Here is a 23,806-nt window from a genome sequence, read left to right as displayed (position 1 = left end):
TGAGCAGGTGAATGGCCGCTTCCCGGTATGAACTTGCTGGTGTGCCATTTGGTCAGATGACCGAGAGAATCCCTTCCCTGAAATTCAGCAGATGACCAGCCTCGGCCCAGTGTGATCGGACTGGTCTGTCCGCAGGTGGGATGCCCGACAGAATCCTTTCTCACACACAGAACAGATGAATAGCCCTGCCCAGTGGGAACTTGCTGATGTACCTTCAACTGAGATAACCGAGTGAAACCATTCCCACAGTCTGAGCAGGAAGGATGGTCGATTGAATCCCTTGCTCCACTTCTTAAATATCCAGACAGAGACAGCAAAATTGCCGTGCCGTATCTGAGATTCGTGGAGACAAATTCCTTCTCGTTTTTAACCTGTAAAAAGATTTACATAATCCATTAATTGGTTTAGGTCAACATCTGAGATGAAATTACTTGAGTTGCCGAGGTTTGATCTCGTATCACACTGTTACAGTGATGTTAAACCCAAGTTGGACAGAGAAATCATCTCCTGACTGTGCACAGTGCTGGTATCTGGAATGACCATCAATTCTCTGATGCTCTTCCTGTCTCTATAAGAATGGGGCATTTCTGCCATCTCGAATTTGTGCCTTGGCTCAGTTTGACTCTCTCCAATGCTCGTATTCCCTATTCCTGCTGAGCAGCACGGGTGCCTGGCCCCACAGTATCTGAAACGCAAATAGTCTTTCTTGACGTGCTGCTGGGAATTCTTTTATGTATTATTAACTTAAAGTGCCACCGTTTTAACGCCATATAAAAAATTCCTGCTGAGATGAATGGTTGGTCCACACAGCTGTTACAAGTTCATAGAGTACATATTAGGATTATTTCAGGATCCTGTCACAGTCATAGAAAAATACAAAACAGAAACAGGCCCTATGGGCCATCGAGTTTGTGTTGAACCATTTAAACTGCCCACTCCCATACCCCTGCCATCCAGGTACCTATTACAAACCTCTTAAATGTTGAAATCGAGCTCACATACACCTAAAAAAGGCTCTAAGCATAAACAAGGAAATTATGCAAACAACATTTCCAGAAAAGTTGGGATATTTTCCAAAATGCAATAAAAACAGAAATCGCTGATATGTTAATTCACATTTACCCTTATTTTACTGACAAAAGTACAAAGAAAAGATTTGCAATAGTTTTACTGAACAACTTAATTGTAGTTTGTAAATACACAAATGTAGAATTTGATGGCTGCAACACAAACACACTCAACAAAAGTTGGGACAGAGGCATGATTACCATTGTGTTACATTACCCTTTCCTTTTAATAACATTTTTGAATCGTTTTGGAACTGAGGATACTAATTGCAGTAGATTTGCAATTGGAAATTTTGTCCATTCTTGCTTGATGTAAGACTTCAGCTGCTCAACAGTCCGTGGTCTCCGTTGTCTGATTCTCCTCTTCAAGATGCGCCATATGTTTTCAATAGGATATAGATCTGGACTGGCAGCAGGCCAGTCAAGCACACGCACTCTGTGTCTGCAAAGCCACGCTGTTGTAGCCCGTGCGGAATGTGGTCTGGCATCGTCCTGCTGAAATAAGCATGGACGTCCCGGGAAGTGACGTCGCCCTGATGGCAACATATGTCTCTCTAAAATCCTAATATATGCCTCAGTCAGTGTTACCTTCACATACATGAAACTCACCCATGCCGTGGGCACTGATGCACCCCCATACCATCACAGATGCTGGCTTTTGTACCTTTCTCTGATAACAATCAGAATGGTCGTTTTCACCTTTGGCATGGAGAACTCAATGCCCGTTTTTTTTCTTAAAACTAGCTGAAATATGGTCTCATCTGACCACAGTTCCACAGTCTTTCAGTCCATCTGAGATGAGCTCAGGCCCAGAGAACTTGCTGGCGTTTCTGCATAGAGTTGATGTATGGCTTCCTCCTTGAGTAATACAGTTTCAAGTTGAATTTCCGGATGGAGCGACGGACTGCATTAAGTGACAATGGTTTTCCGAAGTACTCCCAAGGCCAGATGGCTACAATTGTCACAATAGCATGACTGTTTCTTAGGCAGTGCCGCCTGAGGGCTTGAAGATCACGTGCATTCAACAGTGGTTTCCGACCTTGCCCTTCACGCACTGAGATGTCTCTGAATTCTCTGAATCTTTTCACAATATTATGTACTGTAGATATTGAAAGACCTAAATTCTCTCATGAATTTTGGCACAAAGGGGTGAGCCACGACCCATCCTTGCTTGCAAAGACTGAGCCTTTGATGGACGCTACTTTTATACACAGTCATGATAACTCACCTGCTACCAATTAGCCTGCTTCATGTGGAGTCTTCCAAACCGGTGTTACTTGAATATTCTGTGCACTTTTCAATCTTATTTTAACTCTGTCCCAACTTTTGTTGAGTCTGTTGCAGCCATCAAATTCTAAATTTGTGTATATTTACAAAATACAATTAAGTTGGTCAGTAAAACTATAGAAAATCTTTTCTTTGTTCTTTTGTCAGTTAAATAAAGGTTCACGTGAATTAACATATCACAGATTTTTGTTTTTATTGCATTTTAGAAAATATCTCAACTTTTTTGGAAATGGAGTTTGTACACTGCTTTGAGGATTTGTTGGAAGTATACAGAATTATAAGGGTATAGATAGAGGTATTTGCAAGCAGCATTTTCCACTGATGTTGGGTGGGCTGACAAGCAGAGGTCATGGGTAAGTGACTTCACCATTTATACAATACAATACAGGCCCTTCGGCCTACAATGCTGTGCCACATATTACTTACTTTTGAAATTACCTAGAGTTTCCCATAGTCCTCTATTTTTCTGCGCACCATGTACCAGAAGCCTCTTAAAAGACACGATTGCATCCGCCTTCATCACAGTCGCCGGCAGCCCATTCCAGACACTCATCACTCTGCGTAAAGAAACTCAGCCCTCGTGGTGATATCACGTGCCAGGACGTGACTGGACAGAGTTCTGAGAATGCGCAGAAATGAAGAATGATCGAGAAGCATGGCAGTGTAAAACGTGGTTTTGTTGCTGTTAAATAAAAGGTCAATTCTTCCCTAATATAGTTTGTTATGAGTAACCCACGGTCCGTATAAAGAACACAACACCCCTGACATCTCCTTCGTACCTGCTTCCAAGCACCTTAAAACTGTGCCCTCTCCACGGGTTTTCTCTTGTTTGTGATTGGAGGTAGAACAAAGAAGATTTTCTCAACTGGTGATGTAAAAGATTTTGTTCTCTTTCGCCGAGTTCCTAATCCTTGCATTTAAATAGCTGGATCTCAGCTCTGTTTGAGAGATCCATCGGTTCCCATTCCCTCAGCAGCCGGAAGCTTCCCAGGGCCTGTGTACGGATCGTGGGGCTGAGAGAAGGGGAAGACAGCAGGACTGTCCCGGGATTGCGGGTCACGGTGTCCGGCATCAGAGCAATTGTTCCACACTCGGTGTTTAAGATAGCCGCCCGTAGATTCATTCTTACCTTGAACGCTCCTGCTGAGTCCTTTTGTGTACAGCGCGCATGCGATCTGAATACGTCAACAACCTTGACGCCTGCGCATTTGATTGGTGGTTCAGAGGCAGAGAAATTTTAAACGCACTGTTTTATGGGTAATCACGGTGCCATAAAAAGTTCCTGCAAGCACCGGTTTTATGTCCACACCTCAGGGTTTTTTCTGTGTAGAAAACTCAGCAGCTCTTTTAACGTAGAAAGCGGCTCCCAAAAACAATATCAACAGGCATTCTGTTTATCTAATACCGAAGTACAACCCTCTTACAAATGAAGATATAAAACACAAACGATTCTGCAGTTGCTAGAAATACAGACACACACACACAAACCCACAATGCTGGAGGAACTGTGCAGTTCAGGCAGCAACTAAGCAGAGGAGTCCACAGTCTAGGCATGCTGAAGGGCTCGGCCTAAACGTTGTCTATTTATTCCTCTCCACATTTTCTGCCTGATATGTTGATTTCCTCCAGTATTTTGCAGAAATTGACCACTTTTTTTTCAATCAAGCAGTTTCCAAATGTGTCTGATCTTTCATTTGTAGCCACATCCTGCAGGTTTGGTTTGTCTTCTTCCTCCTCCTTGTAAACTCCAGGCCCCATCTCTTTCTGGAGCCCCAAATCCCTGACTGGCAAATTGGTTTCAGACTCTGCTCCATTCACTCGCTAGTCTGCTGTCAGACTTCAGAGGTGCATTGTAACAACCCAGCAGTTCGAAGCGAAGACCTTTGAAATTAGTGAGAATGACCTAAAACATTGAAAAGAGTGGGGAAGAAGGAGTTTAACCATCTTCGTCCGGAGCCCTGAACAACGTCACAACCACAGTGAGCTCATCGTCTTGTTCAGCCCGGAGAAAATCATGCAGGAAATTCATGCAGGTGTATAAGATGATGAGAGGCATTGGTCGTGTAGATAGTCAGAGGCTTTTTCCCCAGGGCATAAACGGCTAACACGAGGGGGAATAGGTTTAAGCTGCTTGGAGGTAGGTACAGGGGAGGCGTCAGAGCCAAGTTTTTTTTTAAACAGAGAGTGATGTCTGTGTGGAATGTACCGCCAGCGTCGGTAGAGGCGGATAAAATAGGATCTTTTAAGAGACGCTTAGATAGGTACATGGAGCTTAGGAAATAGGTGGCTATGCGGTAGGGTAATTCTAGACAGTTAAGAGACTAAGTTACATGGTCGGTACGATATTGTGGGCCAAAGCATCAGTAATATGTTGTAGATTTCTATGTTTCTGTGAAATTCAAGGGAAATCTCCTATCCCACGGAGTAGTGACTAGTTGCAATCTGTCATCTCAGGGAGGGTGAGAGGGGAACGGCAGGGATAGATTTTCATATACTGATATGGAACAGAAAAATGGACAGGGACCAGCTGGGCCGAGTGGTCTCTCAAGTGAGACACGGGATTTGATACAAACTGATTTATCTTTCACAGCTCCACAATATTAAACACCAGTCTAGTTTAAGGCTAACATCAGCAGAACAGACTCCTCCAATGCTCAGTGACCAGGGTTCAGTCCTGGGTGCGATGAGCAGCCGCAAGAACTGCAGAATCTGACAGTAACAGTCCCTCATGAACCCGCAGCTGCCTTCAGTCACCGTGATGGTTAAACATTTAACACGAAGCTGATTTGAACTTCCTCCCTGATGTGAAGTTGCTGGTGTTGCAGCAGCTGGGATGATTGAGTAAAACTCTTTGCTCACTCCGGACAGAAATGTGGCCTCTATTTATTGCGAACTCACCGGAGCATCACAAGGTGGATTAACTGAATGAGTCTCTTCACACACACGGAGCAGGTGAACGGCCGCTTCCCAGTGCGAAGCTGTTAGTGTATCTGCGATGGCCGACTGAATCCCTTCCAAAATGAGAGCCAGTGAATGAGGTCACAGTGCTATAACGTCATGGCGATGTATCCAATCAGTTCACGGACATGGACACGTGATCGGGCTCTCCTTGTCGCGAGTGGGGCGCTGTCTTCTCCACCATCTCCGCCTCCACATTCAAGAATCGGCGGCTTTCAAGCGCTGGTGAACTGACAGATACAGCGGAACTAACGTGTTGTTGTGTTTGTGATTCCCATAGACAAATCCTTTGCCTTTTCTACACTGTTAAAAGCTTACAAAGCTCGTTGGAGGGTGAAGGACAACACTTCAACTCAGTTAATTTTACTCTCCATGGTGGCTTCTGAAAAAAACTGTCACAACTCAGAACAAGTTGGAGGAACAAGACTTCATCTTCTAACAGGCTACAGTTCCGGCATCAGGCACAGTATCAAATTCTCCGCTTCCCTCTCTGTATCAAAATGGATCATTCCTCCCCTTCATCAGTCTGTGACTTGGCTCAGTCTGTCTGTCTCCTTCGCATTCTGAGCATGCGCCACACACCTACTGAGATCACATTTTATTTACACGGCTGTGACTAGAGACTTTCTGATTATTATGTCCCTCCCGGCATTTGACGGTTGTAAACTCAGAGTCAGCAATGGTATTGACCCTCAGGAGTAGGTGATTAGGCTTTTTCGTTGGAGATCGATAAACTGCCGGTAGTGTGTGGCTGGATGAGTGGGTCATTTTCAGACTGGAAGGAGGTAGCGTTTGGAGTACCCCAGAGATCAGTCCCTGACCACAGTTGTTCACAGTTTAATGTCCTGGCGGAGGCAGCGAGATGTGAGATGTCCCAGTCTGCTGGTGACGCAGAAAGAGTGGAGTTGGGGGAGGGGAGGCTATTCACATGCAATTTCGTAGCTTTGCAATCAGTACATAGTGCAACGTGGGGCTGCAGTGGCGGGTTCCAATCTGCTAATTAGATTTGCTGACCACAGTACATTGATCCGCCGGATCCCAAATAATAACGAGGCAGCCGACAGAGAAGAAGTCATCACCCCGACATAGTCATGTCAAGAAAACAACCTCTCCCTCATTGTAACGAAAACAAAGGAGCTGGTTGTGGATTACAGGAGGAATGGAGACAGGGAACAAATTCAACATTTCCAAGTCTGTTATTGACACAAATGCACATTTTAGTATTGATCATGACACAATGTATTTTAAATATCGTTAATGACATAAAACATATTTACAGATTGTTACTGACAGAGAATCGTATAATTTGTGTTCCGCGTATTATCTGAATGTACTTGCCTGTGATGCTGCCACAAGTCAGTGTTTCTCTGTCCCTGTACCTTCCCGTACTTGAGCACTTGGCAATAAATTCAACAGGACCTGAGAAATCTCAGTGAGATTTGATTAGTGATGATCATCTTGGCAACTCGGTAGGTCGAATGTATGCGACAGTACACTGTTAAATGCAAAACCCTGAGCATTGTCGATGATCAGAGGGATCTTAGACTCCAAGTTCATCGCTCCCTGAAAGAGACTGCACAGATTGATCCGGTGGTTAAGAGGGCAAATGACATGGTTGTCTTTATTAGTTGAAGCAGTGAGTTCAAAAGTCGGGAAGTTGTGTTGCGGCTGTTACGAGCCTGCGGTCGTACTGTGACTGTTTCTTTAAGAGCGCCGGCGTGAGGAGGCGGGACTATGACGTCAGTCACAGGCTGACAGCGCTGACTGTGGACTGAACCATCAGAGAGAGAGAGCGATCTGCAGACAGGCAGTCGGCCAGTCTAAAGAGAGAGAGAGGGGAAGAGGGGGAGAGGGGGAGAGAGAGAGAGACTGGAAAAGCTGATCGCTTCAGTTAGTCGCAGCCGAGGCTTGGAACTCTCCTATGCCCACAAGAGTGGGTTGATCATCGGTACAACGAATGTGTGTGGCTGTCACTTCGTATAATCCATAGGAGTGGATTTTGGAATATCTTGTGTTAACCCTTGCCTGGGTATGTTGTGTGGTAACCCCTGGAAGACGGTATTCCTGTGACAGGTCACTTCGCTGATAACTCGTCTGTGGACGGATTCAGCGGATAAGAACTTCGACGGCGGTTGGTTGAAGTAACGGCCGTTTCTCTACGTTTCACCCTGGATTACAAATATCTCTCTCCTATCATTTATTCCGTGGATTACTGAACTTTCCTAATTTACCATCTCAAGACTCTGAGCTTTGTTCCCTCAGTCTCGATAGTCTGGGAGATATATTTACACACATATATACATAACACTGTTAACTTCCCTTCATTTCGTTAAGTTACTATATTATAAGTCGATACTACTAAAGATAATGGTGTTAACATCAAAACCAGACTCCAGTGTGAACCCTATTGCTGCTGGTTCGTTTCTAAAACGCCACAGTTTGGAACACATTTTTATAAAACTAGTTAGACCACATCTGGAGTGTTTCATACAGTTCTGGTCGCCCCCATTCTCGGAAGGATGTCGGGGCTTTGGACAGGGTGCAGAAGAGGTTTACCGGGACACTGCCTGGATTAGAGGGCAGGAGCTATAACGAGAGGCTGGACAAACTTGTGTTGTTTTCTCCAGAGCGGCGCAGGCTGGGGTGAGACTGGATGGACGTTTATAAGATTACGAGAGGAATAGATAGAGTGGACAGACGATATATTTTCCCTGGGGGTTGAAATGTCTAATCCAGTTAAGGTGAGTGGAGATGTGAGCGGCGTTTGCGTCTTTCCACAGAGTAGTGGGTAAACGGACATCTGTCTGGGGGTGAGAGACCAAAGGGGCCATGTGATCCCGTTTCCTGTTCACGTTTCTCTGCAGATCTGCAGCATCTGCGGGTCACTGATCTACGTGGACGTGTAGCTTCATCTTTCCCCGTTCAGACAAGGCAGTGAGATCCGGATCTGTCACGTCCTCTCGTTGTGGTGGACAATATGGTTTTTTTTCGGCAATATTTTCAGCATGTTTCATTCCACTGTTTTTACCTGCTGAAGTGCTGCCGATGTTTCTGGGTGTCTGACCCACTTATGTGAGAATTTAGCTTTTTATAATTATCTGAGCTTCTCATAAATGTGTACAGTTCAGTCAAGCTTCACTCCACTACTTCCAAAGCAACAACCCAGTCAGTCAAAAAGTTCCACACAATTAAAATAGTTTATTACATCTTTTTTTCATTTTGTACTATTTATATAATTTAACAATGTGATAGTTATATTCTTATATTAAATCACAATTGTTAAAATCTATGGTCAAAAATTAGGTTCTACTTCTGAACGAATTTCATGACATATGCCGGTGCTATTAAACTTGATTCTGATATTGATATGGGAGACCCACCACCAGTCACCTGATCCCAGTTACCGCAGATCGTAATGAGAGATTAAAGCCTTTTCTATTTATTTGCGTTCCTCAAAAAGACAACAGTTCAGTTTCCTTCTGTGGTTCCAGAGCAAAAGCTCAGTCTGTCTAATATTTGCACACAATTAAAATGGGGAATTTGTTTATTATCATCATGTACTGAACGACAGTGAAAATCTTCCCTGACATACCATCCACACAGATCGATACATTACAACGGTACATCGAGCTGATATACGATAAAACAATAACTGTAACAAACATTATGGCTGCAGAGAAAGTGCAGTGCAGATAGACATATGGTGCAGGGTCACGTCGAGTTACATTGTGAGGTCGAGTCCATTTTATCATTCATTTGGCTTATAACTGCAGACAGGAAGCCGTCCTTGAGCCGGGTGGTTCGCTTTAAGGCTTCTGTATCTCTTCCCCGATGGGGGAGCGGGTTTGCAGGAAGAATGTCCAGGTTATGAGGTTCTTTGTGTACATGCCCTGCTTTTCCGAGGGAGGGGAAGTGTACGGAGAGTCCATGGAGTGGAGGCTTGTTTCTCTGATGTTCTCTGCTCTCCAAAGTTCTCTGCAGTTCCTTGCAGTCATGGGCAGAGCAGTAGCCATACAAAGGCGTGAAGTATCGACAAGAAGCTCAGAGACATCGGCCTTCACCCTGCCTTGTGTAGCTGGATCCTGGACTTCCTGTCAGGTCACCGGCAGGTGGTAAGAGTGGGCTCCATCTCCTGTCTCTCTGACCCTCAGCACACATACCCCACAGTGTTGTCTCTTTGGCCCTCTCCTTTACTCTCTGTGCACCCATAACACTGTGTTGCCACCCACAGCTCCAACCTGCTAATGAAATTGGCTGACAACACTACATTGATTGGCCTAATCTCAAATAATAACTTTCAATCGATCAAATGCCTCCCGACAAGGTTCGGTCCAAACATACTTTTCACGCTTCTTCAGGAGATTGGTCAGAGAAAGAGCGATAGCAGCAAAGTTCTTACAGAACTTACGATAATATCCATCCATTCCCAGAAACCTTCTAAGAGCCTTCTTATCAGTCAGAATAGGAACTTGAGAAATTGCCTGGACTTTTGACCGAACAGGAGCCAACTTGCTTTGACCAACAACATAACCAAGACAGGTCACAGTGGCATGGCCAAATTCACTCTTAGCTAACTGTAAGGTCGTCCTGAGAAAGCCTGTTAAACGGCTTCTCGACTGCAGAGATATGCTTTTCCCAAGTGTCACTCCCTGTGGCTAAGTCATCAATATAGGCATCTGTGTGTTCTAACCCTGGAATTACAGAATCAATCATTCTCTGGAATGATCCTGGACCATTTTTCCTTCCAAAAGAGAAAACATTGTGTTCATACAACCCAGAAGGTGTCACAAATGCAGAAATTTCTCTACCTCTGTCCGTCAATGGATCACACCAATACCCTTTCAACAGATCAATCTTTGTAAGAAATTTAGCTTTTCCAGACTTATTGATGCAATCATCCTCCCTAGGGATAGGAGAGGATTCTGTTTTTGTTACTGCATTTACCTTCCCATAATCAGTGCAAAATCTAACACCACCATCAGGTTAAGGCACAATAACGCAGGGTGAGCTCCAATCTGATGCCAAAGGACTAATAATACCATTTTCATCATATATTCAATTCCTTGCTCAGCCAATTTACACTTTTCGACGTTCATGCAATATGGGTGTTGTTTAATCGGTTTGGCTTGACCAATATCTACATCATGTACTGCGACTGTGGTTTGCTTGGGAACATCGTGAAATAAATCTTTAAACATCAGGATTACTTCCTTCAGCTGTTGTTGTTGCTTTGGCTGCAGATGAGCCAACTCGTTAGCAATGTTTTCTGGAACAACCGAGTTTATTAGCCTAACTGGGACCATGTTTGGCTTGTGAAAATTCTCAGACGAGTCGATTGTTTCATTCTCAATATGTTTTGACAACAACACTCACAGACGGTGCCTGCTTGTCAAAATACGGCTTCATTATATTTATGTGTACCACCTGTGTTAGTTTACGTTGGTCGGGTGTTTTAATAGCATTATTCAGATCATTAATTTGAGAGACTATTTCAAGCACCTTATCTCCCACCTGATATTTTCTTTCTCAAGCCCACTTATCAAACCAACACTTCATTTTGTTTTGAGAGATCTTTAAGTTTTGTCTCACTAGACTACAGACTTGGTGTAGTTTATTCTTGAACTTCTAAACAGAGTCTAACAAGTTAACATGTACATCCCCATCAATCCACTGTTCCTTTAACAAGGACAAGGTTCCCCTCACTATAAATTTTAAAAAGGGTTCACCGAATGCAGTTATAGGGCAGAGTGGGGCCACTGGGGTGACCTGATTCGGTTTACCCACAACTTGACAAGTGCGACAGCTTCTGCAAAAGGTCACAACATCTTTCCTCAAATTAGGCCAGTAGAATTATTACATAACTGTTTACAGTTTTATTCACTCCAAAATGTCGACCTAATGGCATACTGTGGGCCAAAGTTAAAATTTCAGCCATATAACTTTAGGAACTACAACTTGGTGAACCATTTCCTATTCCTCACTCGCTGGTATAGCAGGTGGCCTCCACTTCCTCATTGACACTTCATCATGAGATAATACCCTACTGGCACATTCTTAATCTCATCATCTGAGAGGGCTGTTTCTTTTAAAGCTTCAATCTCAGGGTCTCGGTTCTGTTCTGCTATAAACTCCTTCCTAGACAGGGATAAATCTTTCTCATCAGACTTACGACTGAATCCTGTTGAAACAATGAAGGCAGAAATTCCCTGACAAGTCATCATAACCTGAATCCCGATTTTGGCTATCATGGGTATCAGAATCATGCTGCACAGATTCGTCTGCGTCGGCATACTTTTAGCCATACTTTGAGTTCCTGCGCAGGAAGGATAAATGTTAAAATCCATCTGTGGGTCGTCAGCGGTTGTCTTAGTTGTCAACAGCGCTGCAGGAACAATTTTAGGTCATTCCCTAACAGCAAACTAACATCTTCCAATGGTAAAATGGAGTATAATCCAATTTTAACAGGTCCCAAAAGCAACCCTGACAGTAAATTTACCTTGTACAATGGCACAGAAACCATGCTACCCCCAAAGCCTTTAATAAGATTTACTTCATCAGTGTTCGTCTCATCACCAAACTTTAGAACGCTGTCTAATATAAGTGACTGAGAATCCCCAGTAACTCGAAGAATTTTTGGTAGTTGGGTTGACCCTTCCTTTACTAATACAAACCCATTTGACATAAAATGATCAAAAGCCTTCTTAATTCAGTCAGAGTTCTCAGTCCATAACTGAGCCTCAACAGAATGTTCAGAACCCTGTGGGTTTATAGGTGCGTCAACAAACTGAACACCGGCATTTGGGACTGGCTTCTTTTCATTTTTCTTATTCAGGATAGAACAATTAGCCATCACATGACCAGCTTTCTTACAATAGTAACGAGCAAGACCAGAATATTTCTCTTTCAACTGCTTCCCTTCATCCTTACTCTTGTCACTAGTCCCAGCTGTAATCTCTGGTTTACCCTGGTGATCTCTGGCACTCTTTTGGAAGCTCTTATTTGGGATAATCTTAACCTTATGAGTAAAAGCAAACTCATCTGCTATTCTATCAGACTCCTGCAAATTGGCAGTATCCTTTTCATCTAAAGAGGTCTTTATGTCGTCAGGAGCACACCTTTTGAATTCTTCAATTAAAACTAACTCTTTCAAGCTATTAAAATCATCATATACTTATCATCATCATCATATATGTGCACCAGCGATCAAAACACACAGACTTCTCATAAGCAAATTACATATGTCCGGTTCACAGATTTCCACAAATTTCAAAACTTTTGCCTGTATGATTCTGGGACCAACTCGTAAGCTTTGAGCACAGCCTGTTTCACTATGTCACAATCAGCTGCTTCATCAACTGTCAAAGCAGAATAGGCTTGCTAAGCCTCCCCCTTTGTAAGAGAACCAACCCTCTTTTGGCCACTTTAAATTCTAAGCAACCTTCTCAAAATGCTGTAAGTATTTATCAACCTCTTTCTCATCAAATGGAGGTACCAATTTAATTTCCTGACTAGCCTCAAACTTATCACCAGAGTCTAACGCTAGACCCCTTTGCTGAAACCACTGTATCTTTTCCAGCTCGAATAGCCTCTGTCTTTCTGCTTCCTCCCTGTTTTTCTGCCTCCTCTCTGTTTTTCTGCCTCTATAGCCTCAAACTGCCTCTGCCTTTCTGCAGCCTCCATCTTTAATTTTTCTGACTCGTACTGGAGCTCAAGTTCACGAGGTTTACTTTCAGGAAACACCTCCAAGTCCTCCACTTTAAACACACCCTCAGATACATAATGTTCAGCTGTCACCCTCTGCATCTGTGCCCTCCTCATTGTCAATTTCAACATAGCAAGTTTTAACCTTCTAGCAAGACTCAACAACTCAATCCGTCTGGCATCCTCTAATGCCTCAGAGGTTCCCGCTTCCAAACAATAATCAGCATCCGCTGCTGATTTTCCACACACAAATAAATCAGAAGGGACTTCCCCAATGAAATCGATAATTAATGACTACGCCCTCATAGCTGTTCATATCCCAGATGCAGGCCCCAATTTTGTTATGAATCGTAAAGCTTTAGAAACGAATCAGCACCAATAGACTACACCTGGAACAACACACATAAAATACTGGTGGAACACAGCAGGCCAGGCAGCATCTATAAGGAGAAGCACAGTCGACGTTTCAGGCCGAGACCATTCATCAGGACTGCCTGAGACTGCCTGACGAAGGTTCGCGGCCTGAAACGTTGACAGTGCTTCTCCTTATAGATGCTGCCTGGCCTGCTGTGTTCCACCAGCATTTTGTATGTGTTTGAATTTCCAGCATCTGCAGATTTCCTCGTGGAGACTACACCAGGAGTCTGTTTTTGATCTTAAAACTATCTTTATTAGAATCTACTTATAATATAGTAACTTAAGCAAGATAAACAAAAGTTAACAGTGTTATGTGTATATATGTGTGTAAATATAAATCCAAAACTATTGAGCTAGGGGGAAACAAGGCTTGGAGTCTTCAGATGGTAAATTATGAAAGTTCAGTTCAACCACGGAATAACTGATGAGAGAGATATTTGTAATCCAGGGTAAATGTCGATAGAAGGCAATTATGTCGAATTCCGCAGGTTCCATGGTGGTAAAACAAGAGAACAGTCACTGTAGATTTTATCTGTCATCCTTCCAAATCCACATACTAATTATCACCCAAAGTGACTTGTCACAAGGCATATTGTCTTCAAGTGAATTACCACACCACACCCAGGCAAGGGGTAACACATCAGTGGTCTTCACAGGATACCCCAAATCAGATCCACTCCTATGGATCAAACGAGGTGACAACCACACATTCGATGTATGATGAATCGATAATTAACCCACACTTGTGGGCATAGGAAAATTCCAAACAGTGACCCTTGGCACCTATTTCCCTTGTATCGATCTTTCCATTTTTCCTCCTTCATCTCCGTCTGACTCTGAGTGTCTGTGTCCTCAGTTAAAACTAAACAAGCTGTGAGTGATGTAAACAAGCTGCAAGTCAAACTGATTCACCTTCCTAATCTCTCTCTCTTAAAATGACAGTCCACAGCAAACAAAACCTAGGGATTCATAACAACTGACTGGTGTGCCAGTAGTTGGGATGACTGAGTGAATCCTTTCCCACATTCTCAGCAGGTAAATGGCTCCTCTCCAGTGTGAACTCGCTGATGTCTCTGTAGTGTGGAAGAGCGAGTGAATCTCTTCCCACATTTTGAGCAGGTGAATGGCCTCTCTCCAGTGTGAGCTCGCTGATGTTCCAGCAATCTGGATGACTCAGTGAATCTCTTCCCACAGACTAAGCAGATGAACGGCTTCTCCCCAGTGTGAACTCGCTGATGTACCAGTAGGGTGGATGAGTGACTGAATCTCTTCCCACATTCTGAGCAGGGGAATGGCTTCTCTCCAGTGTGAACTCGCTGATGATTCTGCAGGTCGGATGAGCGAGTGAATCTCTTCCCACATTTTGAGCAGAGGAACGGCTTCTCCCCAGTGTGAACTCGCTGGTGTTTCAGAAGGTTGGATGACAGAGTGAACCGTTTCCCACATTCTGTGCAATTGAACGGCTTTTCACCGGTGTGAGCTCTCTCATGTCTCAGTAGGTAGGATGACTGAGTGAATCCCTTCCCACATTCTGAGCAGGTGAATGGCTTCTCCCCAGTGTGAGCTCGCTGGTGTCTCTGTAGTTGGGATGATTGAGTGAATCCCTTCCCGCATTCTGAGCAGATGAACGGCTTCTCCCCAGTGTGAGCTCGCTGGTGACTCTGTAGGGTGGATAACTCAGTGAATCTCTTCCCACATTCTGAGCAGGTGAATGGCCTCTCTCCAGTGTGAACTCGCTGATGACTCCGTAGGTTGGATGACTGAGTGAATCCCTTCCCACATTCTGAACAGGTGAACGGCTTCACCCCAGTGTGAATTCGCTGATGTCTCTGTAGGGTGGATAACTCACTGAATCCTTTCCCACATTCTGAGCATGTGAATGGCTTCTCCCCAGTGTGAACTCGCTGATGTCTCAGTTGGCTGGATAAAGCACTGAATCCTTTCCCACATTCTGAGCAGGTGAATGGCTTCTCCCCAGTGTGAACTCGCTGATGTACCAGTAGGTTGGATGACCGAGTGAATCTCTTCCCACAGACTGAGCAGGTGAAGTGCCTCTCTCCAGTGTGAACTCGCTGGGGACTCCGTAGGTTGGATGACTGAGTGAATCTCTTCTCACATTCTGAACAGGTGAACGGCCTCTCCCCAGTGTGAACTCGCTGGGGACTCCGTAGGTTGGATGACTGAGTGAATCCCTTCCCACAGACTGAACAGGTGAATGGCTTCTCCCCAGTGTGAACTCGCTGGTGAGCCATAAGGTCAAATGACTGAGTGAATCCTTTCCCAGAAATTCAGCAGATCACCAGCCTCTACCAGGTGTGGTGTGAACTGACTGGTGTGTCCACAGGTCCAACTGAATCCTTTCTCACACACAGAACAGATGAATGGCCTTGCCCAGTGTGAACTTGCTGATGTACCTTCAATTGTGATAACTGAGTGAATCTATTCCCACTGTCTGAGCGGGTGAACAGCCTTTCTCCTGTGTAAGATGACTGGCTTGCTATTTGGTCAAATGATCAATTGAATCCCTCTCCACAGTCTGAGCAGGAAGGATAGTCGATTGAATCCCTCGCTCCACTTCTTAAATATCCAGACAGAGACAGCAAAACTGGCGTTTTCTGTTTGAGATCCCCGGCGACAAATTCCTTCTCGTTTTTAACCTATGAAAAGATTTACAAAATCCATCAATGGGTTTAGGACAACATTTCAGATGAGATTACTTGAGATGCCATGGTTTGACTTGGTATCACACGGTTACAGTGAGGTTCAACCCAAGTTGGACAGAGAAATCATCTTCTGACTGGGCAGAGTGCTGGTATCTGGAATGACCATCAATTCCCTGAAGCTCTTCCTGTCTCTATAAGAATGGGACATTTCTGCCGTCTCCAATCTGTGACCTGGCTCAGTTTGACTCTCTCCATTGGTATTATTCCCTGTTCCTGCTGAGCTGCATGGGTGCCTGGCCCCACAGTAACTGAAACAGTCTCACGTAAATTGTCTTTGTGGATGTGCATCTGGGAATTCTTTTATGTATTATTAACTTAAAGTGCTACAGCTTTAACACCATATAAAAAAATTCCTGCTGAGATGACTGGTTGGTCCGCACAGCTGGTAAAAGGGGTTAGAGTGAATTTTTGTAATATTTCAAGTTCTTGTAGAAAAGTACAACACAGAAACAGGTCCTTTGGGCCATCTAGTCTTGTGCTGAACTATTTAAATTGCCCCTCCCACACTCCTACAATCCAGGTACCTACACGAACTTCCTAAATGTTGAAATCGAGCTCGCGTGCACCACTTGTGCTGGCTGCTCATTCCAAACCTAGATGACCATCTGTCTGCAGAAGTTTCCCCTCATGTTCCCCTTAACATTTCACCTTTCACCCTTAACCCCTGGCCACTGGTTGAAGTCCTACCCAATCTCAGTGGAGAAAGCCAGCTTGCATTTACACTATCTATGCCCCTCTACCACAATCAAATTTCACCTCAATCTTCTACATTCCAAAGAATAAAGTCCTGACCTGTTCAATCTTTCCTTATAACCCAAGTCCTCCAAACTTGACAACAGCCTTGTGAATTTTCTCTGAAATCTTTGAATCTCTTTTAAATCTTTCCTGTCAGTAGGTGACCAAAACATCACACAATACTCCAAATTAGGCCTCTTTTACAAGTCAACATAATATCCATCTATTGTCAGGATTTGGTTCACGAAAGCCAATGGGCTAAAATCTTTCTTTCCGTCACTATCTAACTGTGATACCACTTTCAGTGAATTAAGGACTTGTATTCCCAGGTCCCTTTCTTCTACAACACTCCTCCGTGCCCGACCAGTCACTGTGAAAGACCTCCCTTGGTAGGTCAAACCAAAGTGCAACAGCTCACACTGGTCTGAATTAAATTCCATTTTCCATTTCTCAAACCATTTTCCCAGGGGGTCCAGATTGCACTGCAAGCCATGATAGTCTTCCTCGCTGTCCACTACACCACCAGTCTTGGTGGTCATAAATCTGCTAATCCAGTTAACCACACTATCATCCAGATTACTGATATAGATGACAAACCACAACAGATCTAGCACTGATCCCTGTGGCAACCACTAGTCACAGGCCTCCAGTCAGAGAGGCAACCATCTGCTATCACACTCTGGCTTCTGCCAAAGACAGTGTCTCATCCAATTTACTGTCTCATCTAGAATGCTGAGTGACTGAACCTTCTTGACCAACCTCCCATATGAGACTGTGTCAAGTGCCTTGCTAACGTCCATGTAGACAACATCCACTGCCTTGTTTTCAACCACTTTCCTGATAACTTCCTCAAGAGACTCTGTAAGACTGGTTAGACATGACCTACCATGCACAAAGCCATGCTGTCTATCCTTAATCAGTCCACATCTATCCAAATACTTATATTTCCGGTTCTTGCACATACGTTCCAGTAACTTTCCCACTATTCACTACTAGTCACCACACCGTGGGTTTGGAGATTTCCCTTGAATTTCATAGAATCATAGAAATCTATAGCACATTACAGACCCTTTGGCCCACAGTGCTGTGCCGACTATGTAACTTACTCTAGAAGCTGCCGGGAGTTTCCCTAGCACATAGTACTCTATTTTTCTGAGCTCCATGTAACTATCTAAGAGAGTGTTAAAAGTCCCTGTTGTATCCGCCTCGACAACCACTGCTGGCAGTGCATTTGACACATCCAACACTCTCTGTGTAAAAAACCTACCCCTGACATCCCCTCCGCATATATTTCCAAGCACCTTAAAACTATGCCCCCTCCTGTTAGCCATCTTAATGCTGGGGAAAAATCCTCTGGCTATCCACACACTCAATGCCCCTCATCATCTTATACACCTAAAAAAGGCTCTAGACATTAGCAAGGAAATTATACATTGCTCTGAGGATTTGTTAGAAGTAAGCAAAATTATGAGGGTATAGATAGGGTAAATGCAAGCAGCTTTTTCCACTGAGGTTGGGTGGGACGACAACCAGAGGTCATGGGTAAGTGGGGAAGGTGAAAATTTAATGGGAACATTTGGAAAAGTTCTTTGCTGAAATGGTCGTGAGAGTGCAGAATGAGATGTCAGCACTAGTGGTGAATATGAGCTCGATTTCACCATTAAGAGAAGTTTGACAGGTACCTGGATGGTAGGGGTATGGAGGGTGATGATCCCAGTGCAGGTAGTTGCAGGTAGCTTAAATGTTTTTGTGGCATTGACTAAATGGGCCAAATAGCCTGTTTCTCCACTGAACTTCTCCATGTTTCTGCGACAGAGAAGCTGGCCAAACTTGTTTGGAAGAGAAAAGGTTGGAGTGACAATGGAGCAGCAATGGCTGGAGTTTCTGGGAGCAATTCGAGAGCTGAGTAATCGATACATCCCAAAGACGTGGAAGCATTGGAATGGCAGCAGGGCACAACGTGGGTTAAATGAGAATCCAAAACCAACATAAAAGCAGAGGAGAGAGCAAACAAAAGAGCAAAAGACCATTAGGAAGCTTTTAGAATCCAACAGAAGACAACTAAAGGAAAGTCAGATGAGTTCAGGAGTGGAATTATGAAATGGTTGTCATTAATGAGTTTTGGTTGCACCCAACAGTCCGCGGCATTTAGAGGAATGAGATATCCAGGGCCTCAATATCTCTTGAAAACCAAGATTCCCTGCACTAGTTACCATTCAACTTTTATTTTGTCAGACACATACAAACTCTACACCCTTAAAATTTCACTTCTGAAGAACTCCCACTTACCAAGTTCTCCTTTGCTAAAAAAACATCCTGTCCCAATCCACACTTGTTAAATCCTTGCAAATATCATAAAAATTGGCCTTTCTCCAATTTAGAATCTCAAGAGAGGTCCAGGCCTCTGCTTTTCTGTATTTACTTGGAATCTCATAATCAGTAGATACAAAGTGTTCCCATACACTAATTTCTGTCACTCGCCCTAGATCACTTCCCAATAGCTTATTGCACACTTCTACATCGGGAATTTTACATACTGATTAAGGTAGATTTGATAAGCTCGACCCGATCTAGTCTTTTTACAGCCTAGGATTCCAGTCAATAAATGGAAAGTTAAAATCACTCACTTTATCAACCTTTGTTTCTTGGCATAGTCCGCAATCTCTCTACAGATTTGTTCCTTGAAATCCCTCAGACTGTTGGGCGCAAGCAAGTCCAAGTAATGGCTACAATATCATAATTTCATGTCCTGAGGTCTGAATGACATCTGTTTGGTGTCAAAAAAAGAACCTGGCCCTCAATGTCACTGAAACAAAGGAGCTGGCTGTAGACTACAGGAGAAATGGAGACAGGCTGACCCAGGATCTGGGGTTGAGAGGGTGAACAGCTTTAAGTTCCCTGGCACACACAACACCGAGGATCTCACCTGGTCTGTACATACTGGCTGTGTGGTGAAAAAGGCACAACAGCACCACTTTCACCGCAGGCGGTTCAGGAAGTGTGGGACGGGGCCCCAAATACTAACAACTTTCCACAGGGACACAATTGAGAGCATCCTGACTGGCTGCATCACTGCCTGGTATGGGTGCTGTACTTCACTCAGTTGCAGGACTCTGCAGAGAGTGGTGCGGACAGCCCAGCGCATATGTAGATGTGAACTTCTCACTATTTAGGACATTGACAAAAACAGGTGTGTAAAAAGGGCCACTGTGTAAAAAGGATCATTGGGGACCAGAGTCACCCCAACCACAAACTGTTCCAGCTGCTACCATCTGGGCAACGGTACCACAGCCAGAAAGCCCGGACCAACAGGCCTAGGGACAGCTTCTTCCACCAGGCCCTCTGATTGATTAATTCATGCTGATACATTTGTACTTTTATTTATCCTGACTGTCCTGTTGTACATACTATTTATTATAAACTATTAAAAAATTTAACATTGCACATTTAGACAGAGACATAACATAAAGATTTCTACAACTCATGTATGAAGAATGTAAGTAATAAAGTCAATTCGATTCAATTCAACCTCTCCACTATCTGTTCTGTCATTCTGACTCCAATCCTCCCTGCAACTTTAGTTTAACCACCCACCCCACAGGGGAGCACCAGCAAGCCTTGCCACTAGGATACTCATCCCTTTCTAGTTCTGTTCCACTAACTAACAAATCCCCTATCACCCCTTTGACTTTCCTCTGCCAGGTAATTCCCCCCAACAGTTTCTAAAGTGTCCACCTGTTGTTGTGTGGGATAGCAACAAGAGTTCTCGGCGATGGCTATTTAACCTCATTCCCCTTCCTGACTCTCACCCAGTTTCCTGTGTCCTGCACCCTGGGTACAACTCACCTCTCTGCACGTCATACCTATCACACCCTCTGACGCTTGGATGATGCGGAATTCATCCAGTTCCAGCTCTAACTCCTTAAAGTGCAGCTGGATATACGTGAGGGCGTCAGGGACACTGGAGGTCTCCCCGCCTTCCCACCAATATCCCCTCTAATTTGTAATGACCAGTGTGTGCAAAACCTTGTACTGTACAATTTTTACCCAGTGACAACAACATGTGCAAACTGAATTTTATATAGAGAGGTATTCATTTCAACAGCGAGCAAGTCACTGTCAGTAAGAACTTTAATCTCCTCTGGTTGAGTCTTGATTGAGTTCATCTGCACTCTCACACAACCTAAGTAACAGGTTAATGAAGGATTTACTCGCCGCTGCTTTTGCAAACCACCTATTTGTGATTTTCTTGCTAAATGATGCTTTCAGTTTCAGATTTCCAAATATCACTCCACTTCTTCCCACTTGAAAATTCTCCAGCAACTCTTGCATCACCACAATACACACAGTATTGTACATAAATATTTCCCCTGAAGTCTCACCCAGGTGATTGACAGAGGTGAACTCAGTGATGGTAATGCAAAGGAAGGCAGTAGTCTGTCTCCCTGGAGTCTGGCACATTTGTGATGTGAAAGCTACTCGTTGGCCAGGGCAAAGGTGTTTGATATCATTATGTAGCCAGACAGAATTGGTGGAAGCATGTTCTCACTGGTAGAAAATTGCAGACCGAGAGGAGGTAGAACAAGCAACACACACAAAATGCTGGAGGAACTCAGCAGGCCAGGCAGTATCTATGGAAAAGAGTACTAATGCTGAATTCCTCCAGCAATTTGTGTGTGTAGCTTGGATTTGCAGCATCTGCAGATTTCCTCTTTGTGATTGGAGGTAGAACAAAGATGATTTTCTCAACTGGTGAAGTAAAAGATTTTAGAGCCATAGAATAGAACACTACAGCACAGTACAAGCCCTTCAGCCCTCCATGTTGTGCCAACCCATATAAACCTTAAAAAAAAGAACTAAACCCACACTACCCCGTAACCCTCCATTTTTCTTTCATCCATGTGCCTGTCCAAGAGGATGTTAAATACCCCTAATGTTTTAGCCTCCACCACCATCCCTGGCAAGTCATTCCAGTCACTCACAACCCTCTGTGAAAAAAAAACTTACCCCTGATGTCTCCCCTAAACTTCCCTCCCTTAATTTTATACATATGCCCTCTGGTGTTTGCTGTTGGTGCCCTGGGAAACGGGTACTGACTATCCACCCTGTCTATGCCTCTCGTAATCTTTTAGCCCTCTATCAAGTTCTAGACCAGGCATGGGCAAACTACGGCCCGCGGGCCATATGCGGCCCGTTAAGCTTTTTAATCCGGCCCGCAGAACTTGACGAAATTATATTAATAAACCTTGTTAATGTCTTTTCCCCGCAATTCTGGTGTTTTCCCAATAGATGACGCACTCTATATACATTGACCTTTGTTGAGGTGCAGCGTATTACTCCACATTTGCGCTTTACTCTTTGTTCGGCTCGACCTATTTGTGTGAACAGGCGTTCAGCGTCATGAACATCAACAAAGCCAGCCACAGATCCAAGTTAACTGACCAACACCTCAGATCCATCCTGAGAATCGCCACAACAAAACTAAATCCAGACTTTGATGCGCTAACTAAAAAGGGAGACCAACAACACTGTTCCCACTGAAATTAAAAATAAGTTTCTTCGTTGTGTTATGTAAAAAATGCATTTGAAAATATTTTTTTCAATAAGCCTTACATGTTACATGTCATTCCTGTTAAGTGATGGACACGAGTAGTACGCAGGTGCACGTACGTTCTCAAAATAAAAAATGCACTCCAGATCAATAACGCGCTCCGCATACTGGCACGCTGGCATTGTTCTGTCTTTGTGCTGGTCGTTGTTGAGTTTTGGCACAGTGGACAATTGAATAAGAAGGAGTAGGACAAGTAGACCTGCATCTCCTACCGGTTTTGAAATAAAGACAGTCAGGAGGAGAGTGATGATGATAATACCTTGAAGGATACAGAATTTTCAGAGCTTTAAAATAATAACTGTTACTATTTAAAAAAGCTGTATTTTATTCATTTAATTTTCAGTGTTTTAAAAGTCATTTCAATAAATAACCAAATACCATGGGACTTCAAAGACAGATATTTTGTTGTAATGCATTTGTTCATTTTCAATTGAAATTAAAGCACATGTTTTCTACATATCCCATGATATTTTATTTTCTCTTATGAGGTGTATTACCAAAACACTCCGTCCATCTGCTCCTGGTCTGGCCCCCCTGTCAAATTTTAGAACCCTTTGTGGCCCACAAGTCAAAAAGTTTGCCCACCTTTGTTCTAGACCTTTCATATTATTTCACATTTCATAAAGATTGAAACAGAATAGGCTGAAACACACTGTTCAAAAGTGCTGGCGATCAATCCACTTGGTGCATTGACTCATTACATTTTTTGGGTTTATGTCTGTCAGAAACACATCCAACAGATTTCCCATCAGAAGTGCAGGAAAATTCTGGACCTGATTTCAAATGAACCACTGAGCACTCTGAAAAAAAGGTGCGGCAGAGGCCGATTTCTCCCTTGTGCTTTTATTTTTAGTGTGAACTATGTAACATTGGTGGTGATTAATGATCATTACTTTCAGGCGACAGCCCTCCAAACATGTGACGAACCACAGTAAAACTTAGTGAACCTGCCATGGTTGGGTCTTGGGTGTCGGACCAGCAGATTTTCTGTATTATTAGATGTTCTCATATTAAACATCATACCTCACTTCCAAATCACTGTTTTTAGACATCACATTATAGAATGATATGTTCCACATAACCTGCAAGTTTAAAAGAAGCTCAGAAAATAAGGTCAAAGTAAGTTTCAAAGGCATCTCGGAAACAGAAACGTGCAAGTTTAAAGGGAGCAGAGATACCTGACTGACCTGCTTGAGGTGTTGAGCCACCTAAAATGCATTCTTGAACGTATAGTGTAGATTTAAAGCAATAATTGGATTTAAATTATTTTATTAAATTAACATTATCTTGGATCTCTTAATCGTAAT

The 23,806-nt window shown here is 43.6% G+C and overlaps 1 pseudogene; it reads right to left on the bottom strand.

The window, feature by feature from the left end:
* Positions 1 to 22,641, bottom strand: part of LOC132387360 (zinc finger protein 850-like) — a 28,588-nt pseudogene extending 5,947 nt beyond the window's left edge.
* Positions 22,642 to 23,806: the final 1,165 nt, after the last annotated feature.

The sequence above is a fragment of the Hypanus sabinus genome, unplaced genomic scaffold (genome assembly GCF_030144855.1).
Source record: "Hypanus sabinus isolate sHypSab1 unplaced genomic scaffold, sHypSab1.hap1 scaffold_176, whole genome shotgun sequence".
In the NCBI taxonomy this organism is placed as follows: Eukaryota; Metazoa; Chordata; class Chondrichthyes; order Myliobatiformes; family Dasyatidae; genus Hypanus; species Hypanus sabinus.
The sequence above is the reverse complement of the archived record's forward strand: the minus strand, read 5'-3'. Positions and strand labels throughout refer to the sequence as shown.